The 14,069-nt window shown below is 48.7% G+C and overlaps 1 long non-coding RNA gene across 4 annotated transcripts in view; it reads right to left on the bottom strand.

Annotated features, from left to right (window-relative positions):
* LOC117199642 (uncharacterized) overlaps positions 1-14,069 on the bottom strand; it is a 299,525-nt gene that overhangs the window by 247,562 nt on the left and 37,894 nt on the right. For all 4 annotated transcript variants that reach the window (XR_007472976.1, XR_007472975.1, XR_004480910.2 and 1 more), the window contains one exon: positions 5,218-5,317. This is a non-coding gene — a long non-coding RNA (uncharacterized LOC117199642). The remainder of the gene's footprint in view (positions 1-5,217; positions 5,318-14,069) is intronic.

The following is a 14,069-nucleotide window of genomic DNA, read 5'->3' as shown; positions in this document are numbered from 1 at the left end:
CAGAGGGGCTGGTGTCAGCAAAACGGCAGCATTTCATGCGATCCTGTCCCTCCCGCTCTCACAGCCTCTGTGGCTTTCTAACGCACTTAAATGAAATTGTAGCGCCTCACCGTGACCTACGAAGCCCTGCGTCCCAGCCTCTTCCCCTACCTTATCTCTGCCGCACTCCTCGCCTGCCACGCTCCTGCGACACAGCCTCTGTCCACACACACCCATCCTGCCCTCACAGTGGGGCCCTGAGCCATGCAGCTTCCTCCCCCTGGAACACCCCTCCTTCTAATTGCCCCACGGCTGGCTGGCTCCATTTCGACATTAGGATCTCAGTTTCAGTGTCACTTCTCTGAGAGACCTCATCCGGTCATCCAACTCGAAACAGACACCCATCACTCTCGAACACGTGAGCCAGTTGTAATGCGCTGTATAGCGTCCACCCGGGGTTCTATATGTTGATTCGTTTATTGTCTGATTCATCAAGTAGATGGCAAGATCCAGAAGGCCAGGTGTATCCCCAACGCCCAGCACAGAGCCCGGCTCAGAGCAAGCTCCTATGTGCCAGGCAGATGCTCCTGAGACGAAGACTACAACTGCCCCCGGACCAGACCCTCTGCTTTCCCAGCCTGCACCCTGCTGACTCCAGACTCTGCCCTTCGACCACAGCGAGGAGAGCCACACAAGAGGAAGAAGGCCAAGGTTCAAGAAGAAGTGAGTCTCTGCTGACACAGAAAACAAACTCTTGGTTACCAAAGGGGAAGGGGGGTGGGGGGAGGGATAAATTAGGAGTTTGGGGTTAACATATACGCACTACTATTCATAAAACATATAACCAACAAGGACATACTGTATAGCACAGGGAACTATACTCAGTATTATGTGGAACCCTATAAGGGAAAAGAATCTGAAAAAGTTACACACACACATATATATGTATGTATAACTGAATTGCTGTGCTATGCACCTGAAACTTAAGTGATACTGTAAATCAGCTATACTTCAATTTATAAATTTTAAACAAAAGGGCTTCCCTGGTGGCGCAGTGGTTAAGAATCCACCTGCCAGTGCAGGGGACACAGGTTCAAGCCCTGGTCCGGGAAGATCCCACATGCTGCAGAGCAACTAAGCTCGTGTGCCACAACTACTGAGCCTGTGCTCTAGAGCCCAAGAGCCACAACTACTGAGCCCTCGTGCTGCAACTACTGAAGCCCACGCACCTAGAGCCCATGCTCCGCAACGAAGAGTAGCCTCTGCTTGCCACAACTAGAGAAAGCCCGCGCGCAGCAATGAAGGCCCAACGTGGCCATAAATAAGCAAACAAACAAACAAATTTATTTTTAAAAAAAAGAAATAAAAAGAATCCGCTTGCCAATGTATGGGACACGGGTTCAATCCCTGGTCTGGGAGGATCCCACATGCCGTGGAGCAACTAAGCCCATGTGTCACAACTACTGAGCCTGCGCTCTATAGCCCACGAGCCACAACTACTGAAGCCCATGTGCCTAGAGCCCGTGCTCCACAACAAGAGAAGCCACCACAATGAGAAGCCTGCGCACCGCAACGAAGAGTAGCCCCCGCTCGCCAGAACTAGAGAAAGCCCGCGCGCGGCAACGAAGACCCAACACAGCGAAAAATAAATAAATAAATTTATTAAAAAAAAAAAAAAAAGAAGTGAATCTGGAGAAAAGTACAACAAGCCGACCAAACAGGGATCTGGGATTTAAGAGCCATCAAATGCACCACTTAAAGCTCTCGGAGTTGCCTGGATTCCCCAAGGTGAGCAAGAGGCAGAAACGAGGAGGAGTAAGGAACAGAAGCATGGGTTCTAGAGAGCATGGATTTGATTCCAGCTCCTCTGCTTACTAGAGATGACCTTGGACAAGTTACTTCACTGCCCTGTGCCTCTGTTTTCTCATCTGTAAAATGGAGAGGATAATCATAATATCTGCATCGCAAGGTTTTGGTGAACTTAAATTACTTAATGCTTTTAAAGCACCGACATACAGCAAGCATGTTAGCTGTTATTATTAGGCCTACTTGCTCTCTTATACCAAGAGGGCTTTTTTGTGTATGTCTCACTAGCAAAGCTGTCAACTCAGAGAGGGCAGCGGGGGTGACGGTGCCCCCTTCTTCCCGGCTACCCGGCACTTTCCATCCCATGAGAATAAGTGAGGTCTCTCTGGTCTCCAATGAAAACCAAGGGTTTTTGGATTCGGGGGCCTGCCAATCCAGCTGAAGGCGCTGGGTTCTGCTTACACACGCTTCTGTTTCATCTCCTCTTCGTTTCCTTAGCTTTAACAAGCCGTTTGCAAGTCCCCTGTTTCCCAAAAGGAGCTGCTTCACGAGAGTGGGCTGGACCCATATGCAGGAGACGCGGCTCTGCGAAAACGTTAAAATAGATGCCTTTCCTTTTAGGTTATTTCTGCTTCCCCACCCCCTCGTGAGCAGCGTCAGTCCGACGCGAGGCCCCCCGGAAAAGCTCTCTCCAGGAGGCATGTAATGGATGTCCCACGGAACTGCCAATATTGCAGCCGGTTTCCAAGGCCAACTGCCCTCTATCCATCAAAACAGCCCTGAGCCAGACGTGCATTTGCGAGGAAGACCCTGAGCCAGACTCTCCCGAGGGTCTTCTCAGAAGCAGCAAAAAGAGAGCCGCTGCTGGAAGAAAATAAAATGAGAGAAACGAGGAAGGAAATGAAGCCACTGGGATCCATAGATACACCCCCACGCAGGCCCCTCACCACCTTCACCAAACCCGGCCCCCACGTAGGCCCCTCGCCACCTTCACCAAACCCAGCCACACAGCATCCTGCAGTCCCCGCAAATGAGCTTTCCAACCACCTCCTCCCAAGGCGGGCAAAGGGAGTGGAGGTCTGAGTCTGAGGTTGGAAGGCTGTGCAGCCACAGCTGTGTGGGTGGCTGTCCTCAGGGCCAGGCTCCTTCCTGCGGGGAGGCCCATCGGGCCGGTCTGCCGTCCCCTCTCATCCACCATTTCCACGCCCGCCAGGCAGGCAGGGCACACGTCCCTCTGGGGAGGCTAACAATGAAGAACAAGGCCACTAAACCCATGCCTGTGGGATCCACGCAGGCATTTCCTCTGGGGCGATGGAGCCCAGCTCTTCTTGAACCGAGCAGACAGCCGGAGGGGAGGCAGCACCTGAGCTCGCCCCCAAGGAGCTATCTGACCTCCAGGAGCGCTAAGGATGCTGCACTGAACTTTCCAACCTCGCGTTCTCACTGAGCCCCATGGCCCTGTACCTCTGCATTTACAGATGACCAAGCCGAGGCTCAGAGAAGCTGGGGAAAGCGCCCAAGGTCACTGCCATAGGGAGTGGCGGGGACTGGGTTGGAAGCCGGGTCCTCAGGAACCTGCCACCTCCCATGCTCTGGCCGCTGCCTCCGAGCCTGGATTCCTGTCTGTGCAGCTGGGGGAACAGCAAGGATGCAGGTAACACAGGGAAGCACCTGACACGGGTGCCCCCCCGTGAGTTCCCCAGCCGCACGGGAGGACAGACACTTCTGCTTGTGCCAGCCCCTCCTCGGCTGGTCACCGGCCAGAGTTTGTCCTCCCTGGAGAAGGCGTCCCTCACTCATCTCTGTGTTCCTTCTGCCCCACTCAGGTCTCGGGTGTGATGGGCACACAATCAGTGCTTCTGGGGCTGAACTGAATTCGCTGGGCCTACCGTAGGTGGGAAAGGTGGGAAGGATGAGATCTCTGCTGAGGCGCATGATAATAATAAGGTCCGGGTCTCCTCAAGCCCAGCGGAAAAATGAAAAGATGAAATCGAGGCAGATGCCGGTCCCAAAGCGATCAGTGCCTCCCAGCTCTTGACTCGCTCGGGCAGCCCGGCTGTAGCGCGAGACATATTTCCTCTCTTTCCTTTGGGAAAGAGAGCAGCGATCTGAGGTTTGGCTGGAATCAGGGGCTTCTCCACTTACGTGCTTATTTGTATGGAAAATTCAGAGTAAAGCTGCAAGGCCCCAGGAAGCTACCTCTGGAGTGACTTGAGACCACAAGTGACGGAATGACTTCCAGAGGTGAATACCCCCAATTGGTAGATGATGAAAGCCAGCCGAGCGATTCCTACAGTCACCCAGCAAAACCCCTGGCAGACAAGGAGGGGAAGTCACGCTTCCCTCCCTCACGTACAGGCTCAGCTTCATTCAGGAAGCTCCTCGGGGCTCTTCATCCACGCCAGGCACCAGGCTGAGTGCCGTGGGGAAAGCAGAGGCGGCGATACAGCGGGAAGGGCAATGCTGGAGCCTGGAGTCTGGGTGTGAATCCCAGCCCTGCCACTTTGTAGTTGCAGGACTTCGGGCACATCGCCCCAACGCTCAGGGCAAGTTCCCTCTTGGACCAAGTGAGTCAGGGGGCTTGGGGAGCGGCAGTCACATGTTCCATGTCATGTAGACCCACTGGAGCAACTGTGATCAAACAACATCTGTTCTCAACTCTGTTCTGTAGACCAATCACGTTCCTGGAGGCACAGGAGAAACCAGGAGGGTTTGCTGGCACTGATTTTATATCGATGAGCATTCCACCAAGAGGTGTATGTAGAAAAAGGAGACCCTCGGCTATGCAGGATGGTGGGCTCCGAGGCTGCTTTCTCTGACCTTTTGTCGGATGCCTACCCTTCGTTCGGGTGAAACACACCTGGTTCAGGGTAAATATATCTGGCTCAGGTTACCTAAGGGAGTTCTTTCACTCAGAAATCCTTAAGACAAAAATAATAGTAATAATAACTGAGAATAGCAGAACACACAGTGTGATGAACTGTATACAGTTTGTAAAACAGTTAACGTACAGAAAGTGTTCAGAAGTTGATAGGCAGCACTTTGCAAATAACAGAATGTGTGTGGGGTTCAATCCAGCCCCTTCTCCCTACAGAATGGTAAGAGCCCCAGCTGAGCATGAAGACGAGGACGCTTGCCGTCCTGCTTCTGCCCAGCTCGTCTTCTCATGAGGTGTGACCAGATGGATGGTTCTCCAAGGGATGGAGCTTCTCTAGAACAGCACTGCGGTGAGGTATGCGTGTTAGAGACACCCACATGGGGTGTAAATCCAGATGATTTGAGGTTGTTTGGTCCAGCCTGAACCACAGTTATCTTATCTATAAAATGGGCATAAGCATACCTAGCTCACAGGGCTGTAGAGAGAATTCTAGGAAATATACCAAAAGCACTCAACACATATAGACGTTCTCAAAATATGGAAATTAATCTTACAGTCTGTCAGTGGAGAGGCCTTCCAGGAGCAGAGTCTTCTTAGCTTTGCAGAGTCAGAAACCTGATTTTGTCAGTCCGTGGAGAGTTTAAACCACATACCCTGAAACGGAAACATAAATCAATTTATTCATTTACGTTGAGAAATCACTGCCATGGTGTATTCGTTTCCTCTTGCTGCTGTAACAAATCACCACAAATTTAGTGGCTTAAAACAACAGAAATTTATTATCCTACAGTTCAGTAGGCCAGAAGCCTGGCAGCCGTCTCACTAGGCTAAAATCAAACTGTCAGAAGGCTGCGTTCCCGTGGAGGCTCTAAGAATCTGTTCCCTTGCCTTTTCCAGCTCCTAGAGGTGGCTGCATTCCTTGGCTTGCTGCCCTCTTCCTCCATCTGCAAAGCCAGAAACACTGGCTGAATCCTTCTCACATCTCACATCACTCTGACCTCACGCTGCTGCTACTGCTTCCCTCTTCCACTTTTAAGGACCCTCGTGATTACATGCGGCCCACCCAGATAATCCAGGATAACCTCCCTATTCTAAGATCAGCTGATTAGCAACATTAATGCCATCTGCAACCTTAATTTGCATTTTCCATTTAACATAACAGTCACAGGTTCTAAGAATTAGGACACCCTATGTCTTTGGGGGTGGAGACATTATTCTGCCTACCACATATGGGAACAAGAATACTTGAGTTCATATAACCAGTACGTTATTTCCCTGTAGACAGGTCTACCCAACAGGCTTGGTGAGCATGAAACGGGAGCCACGATGGTGTCAGACTTAACACAGGTGTCCACCTCCACCATGGACATGGCTTAACCAATGGACGCAGGTATGACTCCTTCCCTGATGAGAGCTGGGCTGGTCCTGACAATATTTGCCTCTATGACTCCCTTTTCCATTCCTCCAAGGCTGAGTAACCACCAACACCACCACCAGGAGCTAAGGCTGCCTACTTATGGACATGCTTTTTCTTTAGCGGATGATACTGAGGTCTTAGGTGACCCGGATGTCTTCATGCTTAAATGGCCACATTTTGCATCTCTGTTGTAATCCATTATAGGAGGGATTTAGAGTTGAATACTCTAAGTGTAAACTTATCTCCAAGTTCTTAGGGAACTTCTAACTATGTCCCCCAAGCGCTCAGGACAAAAGGAACCCAATCCTCTGGGTGCTCAGAAAGGCCTTCTTAGTGTCAGCAGCACAGTGATGTACTGGAAGGTAAATCAGACGTAGCTCCAGGTGTGAGCCATCACATCCCAAGACCTTCAAGAGAGGCTCAGGGCTTCAGAGGAGAAAGGGGTCTGTAAGCTGGAGGGAGTTGACAAGAGGATCCAGAGCTGTGGCTTGGCTGTTTCAACACTAACTGAATCATTGGACTGTGGAAGGCTTTGTACTGTGACCCATTTTCATCATGCCCAGACTTGATTGTGGGCAATTTTCCCTTAATTTTAAATACTAACCCAAAGGGAAAAGAACAAGTTGTTTGTTCTTATGATCACACAGTAGGTATGAAACCATATGCTGTTTTTCAGTTGCCAAGATTCTTAATTATGTTCTTTATGTTCTGCATAATGACGAGCATGTACTGGGTGGTTTTTTAGGATCACTGGGGTGGGTGTTATCTTTTATCAGGTACCAACAACAGCTGACATTTACCGGGTGCTTTCTTCTTGCCAGGCACCGAGCTCAGCATCTTCCTTGTATCCCATCACTCAACCCTCACAATAATGCTAGGAGTTAGGTCCTATGATTATCTTGATTTTTTGCAAATGAGGCAGCTGCAGCTTGGAGAGCTTAGGTAGCATTGCCAAGATCGTACCGCTGCCTCACAGAGCTAGAGCCCAGATCTGAACCCAGCTAGGCTCCCATCAGAGCCTATGAGTGTAAGGGCTCGGCGGCTCCCATGCCTTGTTCACCCTTGACAGGAGGATTTGTATTGCAAGCAGATGAGACAGAAATCATAATCTTAACTTGTGGGAAAATACACATAACATAAAATTTACCATCTTAACCGTTTCAAGTGTACAGTTTAGTGCTACTAAGTCCATTCACACTGTTGTGCAACCAGCACCACCAGCCATCTCCAGAACTCTTTTCATCTTCCAGAACTGGAACTCTGTTCCCATTGAACACTAACTCCCCTCCCCCTTCCTGCCCCCCAGCCCCTGGCAACCACCGTCCTGCGTTCTCTCTCTATGAATCTGGCTATTACCTCAGACAAATGGAATCATACAGTGTCCTCCTGCGACTGGCTTATTTTACTTAGCATAATGTCCTCAAGGTTCATCCATGCTGTAGCATGTGTCAGAATACTTGAGTCTATGTAGCCAGAATTTAACATGCATCAGAATGCCCTTCCTCTTTAAGGCTGAATATCTGCTGTATGTATGTATGTGTATATATATATGTGTATGTATATATGTGTATATGTGTATATATATATGTGTATATATATATGTGTATGTATATATGTATATATATATATAAATATATATATACACACCTCATTTTGTTTATCTACTCATCCATCGACAAACACTTGGGTTGTTTTCACCTTTTAGCTATTGTAAATAATGCTGCTCTGAAATGGGTGTACAAATATCTCTTTGAGATCCTGCTTTCAATTCTTTTTGGTACGAACCTAGAAGTGGAATTGCGGGATTATACGGTAATTCTATGGTTAATTTTTGAGCAACTGCCACACTGTTTTACCTATAAGCTGCACCATTTTATATCCCCACCAACAGCGCACAAGGGCTCTAATTTCTTCACGTCCTTGCCAATACTTATGATTTTCTCGGTTTTCTTTTTAATAGTAGCCATCCTATTGGGTGTGAGGTGGTATCTCAATGTATTGATGTGCATTTCCCTAATGATTAGTGATGTTGAGCATCTTTTCACATGCTTGTTGGCCATTAGTAATCATAACCTTAATATTCTTACCCACATCAATAATGAAAATACTGAATAGACCCAAGCTCTCCTGCAGGGCTGTTTTGAGGATTAAATGAGAAAACAGACATGGAAAAACTAACATGGCACCTGGCAAAGAGTGGGTATGCAGCAAATGGTAATTCTGTATCGGTTAGCATTGACACGATAGTGCTACATAACAAATCACCTAAGCTGAGCAGCTGAGACAACAACCATTTATTACTGCTCACGAATTTATGGGCCAGATGGTGCTTCTGGTCTTGACTGGGCTTATTCATGCATCTGCAGTCAGCTGCAGGTTGGACAGGCAACTCTGCGGATTTGGGCTGGGCTCTTTCATGTGTTTGGAGTTGGACTGGTTCTAAATTGGTCTAAGCTCTGATTGGGAGGCCTCGGAGCTTCTTTACATGTCTCTTCCTTCCTTGCAGGAGATTAGGCAGGCATGGCCTCACAGTAATGCCAGGGGCCCAGCAGAAACATGCAAGCACATTTCCAAGCTTCTGCTTGGGTCAAGTTTGCTACCGTCCCACTGGTCAAAACAATCATGGTAGACAGAGTTCTAAGATGAGCCCCAGTGAGTTATACCCATGTATAACCCCCTACTCCTGGATACAGATGGCACCTGTGCCTTGTTTCTGGTCATTAGAATATGGCATAGATGGGACTGTCACTCACATGATTTCCAGTGAGTGATTTCCTGCTAACAGACTACCTGTTAGCAGACTGGCATTAGAGTTTCTCCCTCTGGCCTTGAAGAAGTGAGCTGTCATGTTGGGCCACATGGAAAGGAACCATGAGTGACCTCTAGATGCTGAGAGTAGCCTCCAGCTGACAGCCAGCAGGAAAACAGACATCAGTCCTACAGCTGCAAGGAACTGGATTCTGCCAATAGCCTTTCGAACGTGGAAGAGGAATCTGAGCTATAGAAAGGAAGAGAGCCCAGCTGATACCTTGACTGCAGCCTTGTGAAACTTTAAGGACCCACCAAGCCATGCCCAGATCCTTGACCCACAGAAACTTTGAGACAATAAATGTATGTTGTTTTAGGCTGCTAAGGTTGTAGAAAGTTGTCATGCAAGATAGGAATCTAATACAACAAGTTGCATGGCCAGTCCCAGAGCCAGCATGCAGAGCACTTCCAAAGGGTGAGATACAGAGAGACGTGGACAACTGGGAGGATGAACACATGCCATCCATCACCCTCCCCAGCACCGACGAGGTTGGGCAATGCTGGCAGCACCCTGTCAAAGTAACATTGCACCACCATGACTGCACGCTCTACAAACTTGGATCAGCCTTGCTTTTTCTTATTTTTTAGAGATCATATAACCTGACTACCCGGCAACTGCAGATGCAAAAAAAGGAGGAGTTTGGAAATAGGATCAGTGTACTGGATAAGAACAAGAATTCTGGAGCCAGGTATCATGGGGTCAAGTCCTAGCTCTCATACCTATCAGCTGTGTGACCCTGGACAAGTTACTTAACCTCCCTGTGCCTTAATGAGATAACAGTCCTATCTTAGGGTTGTTTTGGAAATTATGTAAGTTAGTATACATGAAGCGCTCAGAACAGTGCCTGGGATCTTGTAAATACCGTGTAAGTGTTTGTCACGTTATTCTGTTTTTAAATGGTCAATCAACATGATGATTACAGTCATTCCAATAGAACACCCTAAGGAGAAGCTCTATTCCCTGATACTATGGATAAACACACATTTTCTTCATGCGCTCCAAAACTCCTATAAATACAAGACATATAGAAAAATGCACAACTAAAATACTCGCTGTAAAACATACAACCAATAAAATGTCACGTAGAGAGGAACAAGAGTTAAACTGGAAAGTACGTCATTTTCACAGTAAATTCCTTTCAGAACTGTAAGCCTCATAGAAAAATCCTATTTTATTGAGATGTCTTCTTCCTTTTGGAATTTATCATGGGCACTTCCTAACAAGTTCTAGTTCTTGCCTTTTTATTTCCAAGGAATGTATTCCCTAACGCATAGGTTTTATAATGCTTGTAACAAAGTGCATAATAACCTCAACTTCACAAGTCAAGGCGGGAATCCTGGATTATTCCCTTGTAACCAGGACAAGCAGCCAGGCTTTGGAAGGATGCACAGTGCCCTTCATAGCAGGGAACCTGAAGCCAAGTTACCACTTGACTTCTTCCTACTTGACCCTACCACTTACTACTTGAGGGGCCTGAGCAGCCTGGACCTCAGTTTCCCTGGTAACATGAACAAGCCCTGATTTACAAGAAGGAAATGAGGACCAGAGGAGAACAAGGATGCTAAGGAGCTTTTTTAAACTATACTTGAAATTAAGAAGTGGTACATCTCAGGGTCCCATCAGGAGACAGAAATTCTAACCAGTCACTTCAACAGAGAGAAGCTGGTATAAAGAATCATCAACCAGGTATGAGAGAAATGAAAAGAAAAAAAAAGGAACACTGGGAAATCACAGAGTCACAATTGCAGAAGCAGCCAGCAGCCCAGGGCTGGGACACGGAAGGAGAGTCTGGGGTGACTAACGCTTCGAAGCTCCAAGGAGGGGCCCTGTGGAGCTGGAACACGGACGTCTAAGGAAAGGGCTGCAGCTGGCTAGTGGGGGCCTTTCTTTGTCGTGGGCACACGGAAGTTGACCCTGGAGTGTGGAACCTGTCACCGCAGCCCATCTGACTCCTGGGGTCAACTAGTGACAACTGAGAGGAGGAACAGACTGAAGTATACAGTGTTCCTGTGTCTTCATAGACGCCCTCTGGCACCTGCTATGGAAGAACCTAACGCAGAGCCCGTCGGGGGATAGGAATGTGGTTTCAGAGTCCCAGTCCCAGCATCTCAGAGCAGAGTAGAAAAGGCTGGGTTTAGGGCTGAGGGTCAGTGAGTTCATGCCCAGCATTAGAAGGTGGAGAAAAGGGCATGAAACCCATCGTCAGGGGCAGCCCCTTCTGAGTGGTGTGGAGCCCCGTCTGCTCCCTGCACCACGATTTCACCAGTAAAACTGGACAGTTAGACTTAGGCTGTGGATGCTTCATCTCTGACGCGGGCGTTTCTGAGTGTGGGACCTCTGTAAAGCCTTCAACGGGCTCCTGTTCTGGAAGGTGCCCTCCCTTGGTTGATTTTTCTTTGAGAGAAAGAGAAAAAGGTCGACAGACACATAACTGGCTTTCCTGGAGGCTGAGCTTGGATTAAGGGATCTAGAGGTTCCTTGCATTTCAAGGTCAAGGACGGACTTCCAGGTGCTGGAATCACAGGTGGGGCCCATCAGCCTAGGGAGGATTCCTCGGTCCTGCGTGTACCCGACAGGCACTGCTGCTATCTCACGGCTGCGTCCCTGAGCCCACTGCAGAGCTGGTCCACACGGCCTCTGTCCCTGGCTCCGTCTCACCACCATCCAGCCCACAGGCCTCCTGCCTCAGCCTCAAGCTCCCCGAGCTCTCACCCACCTCAGACACTCGGCACCAGCCTCTGTCTGGATTGCCCTTTGCACATCTTTGCACGCCTGGCTTGTAATTCGATCCCGGCTCAAGTTTCTGTTTCTCCGAGAGACAGCCTCCATGCCTCCCACCTCTCTCTCTCAGATACTCTTGAATTTGACCCTGCTTCACCTCCTTTACAGTATACATCATTGTTTTTAACTTACTTGTTTCCTTTTATTTTCACCTAGGATGCAGAAGCTGAGGGTGGCAACCTTTTCTATCCTGATCACAGTCGCATCCCATGCCCAGCACAGTGACTGACTGTCCCATCATAGGTGCTCAAGAGTTGTTTGTTGAGTGAATAGATAAATAAAATATTTTAAAATCCTTGGAAGTGGGTTCTGAAGCTGGGCCTTCGAATGCCTGAGAGCATTTAACGAGACACTGAGTATACACAGGGCACTTAATCAATTCCTGATTGAAGAACAACTCTCCCCTGGGAACCCTGCAACTCTTGTCCTCACAGCATCAGACCAACCGTGCACCTGGTTTGGGGGGGCTGGGAAGCATGTGGCCTAATCCCCGGGTCAGAGAAGATACCTAACCTCGAATCCACCTGAGCTGCAATCAGTCACCTGGAGGGGTTGTTAAAACAGAAATTGCTGGGAGGATCCACCCCCAGGGTTTCTGATTCAGTAGGTCTAGGGTAGGGCTGGAGGATCTGCATGCCTAAACAAGTCCCTAGGGATGCTGTTGAGCTGGTCCAGACCACACGGGGAGACCACTCTTTAAAGCTCACTGGGTAATTATAGGAATATCCACATTGGGAGACTCTGCTGTAATCCCCACCTCACACAATTGTAAGTATCAAATGCAATTATTAGGAACATGTTCAGCCCCATGCCTGGAACTCACTTGGCGTTTATCAGTGTAGTTGCCTTCCCTGCGCCCTCACCTCTCACCTGGAAAACCTGATCAGCCTCCCTCGGCCTCTCTGCCCCCTCTCCTCCACACAGTGCGTTCCCCACACCACTTCCAGAAACACAGTCCTCAAGTACAAATCCGAGGTCACTGCTCTTCAAAAAACCGCAGTGCTTCCCTGATGCCTGTAGAACCGAATCCAGATGGAAGCTGTGAAATACAAGGCTTTGCACAACTTCCTCCAATCTACTTACGTGTTTTCCCAGTCTCATCTGCTTCTGAATAGCCCCCCAGACTAGCCCTAATTTGTTAGGAGACACCTGTCAAGGAACGATGTACTAGGACTGTGGAGTGCTGAGGTCGTGTGGAATCGGTGGGGGTGGGGGGTGGGGAATGGAGCGGGACCCTCTGGGGCTCCCAGGCACGGATGACTGTTTTGTGCCCTGTTGATTGTAGGCAAGACTCCATGACCTACCCTGAGTTCCAAAGGGAGGATTCAACAGTTGCTAATCAAGGGAGGGGCAGCCAGAAAGCACCTGAGGCCAGATTAAAGGGACCAGAGGAGCTCATCAAGATTAGGACACCCCTAGGTTATTCATGACATTTTTTTTTCTTAAATTCCATATACATGTGTTAGCGTATGGTATTTGTCTTTCTCTCTTATGGGGAGGGTGAAGGGTAAGCTGTGACAAAGCGAGAGAGAGGCATGGACATATATACACTACCAAACGTAAGGTAGATAGCTAGTGGGAAGCAGCCACATAGCACAGGGAGATCAGCTCATTGCTTTGTGACCACCTAGAGGGGTGGGATAGGGAGGGTGGGAGGGAGGGAGATGCAAGAGGGAAGAGATATGGGAACATATGTATATGTAAAACTGATTCACTTTGTTATAAAGCAGAAACTAACACACCATTGTAAAGCAATTATACTCCAATAAAGATGTAAAAAAAAAAAAAGATTAGGACAGCGACCACCTGAGACAAGATTAAAGGCGAGCAGGCCCTGTACACACCCTAATCTTTTCAGAGACCCCGCCCTTGAACCATTGTTATAAAACCCCTCATCAAATCCTCCGGGGGCTGGGACACGTAGTTTTTTGAGGCCCCCTTTGCCCGGCAAAGCAATCAAGATATCCTTTTCTACCTCGCCCAAAACTCTGTCTCTGAGATTTGATTCAGCACTAGAGAGGCAGAGCTTTTGACATCAGGGGCGCGAGGAGTGTAGGCTGTGTGGTCAGATGGCGGGGATTCAGGTTCTGGCTCTGCCTCTTTCTAGCTGTGTACCTGGGCAGGTTGCATCATGGCTCTGTCCTCGGTTTCTTCAGTCATGAGGTGGGGATCTGAGAAATCCTTTCCTCAAGTTGTTAACTGAAATAATCTATGAGGAGCATCTAGCACAGGACCCAGTGCAGTGAGCATTCAGTAGAGTACGACTGACAGAGAGTAGCTAGAAATAGGAAAGATTAAGATGACCGCTGATCTTACCTGCAAAGTACAGGAGATGGACCAGAGGTGGGGTGAGGTGGGAAAGGACGCTTCAGGGTGGACGAGAGCCCTCGTCTTCCTGT

Source organism: Orcinus orca, chromosome 17 (assembly GCF_937001465.1).
Source record: "Orcinus orca chromosome 17, mOrcOrc1.1, whole genome shotgun sequence".
NCBI classification, from domain to species: domain Eukaryota; kingdom Metazoa; phylum Chordata; class Mammalia; order Artiodactyla; family Delphinidae; genus Orcinus; species Orcinus orca.
This window is presented reverse-complemented; position numbering and strand designations above follow the sequence as displayed.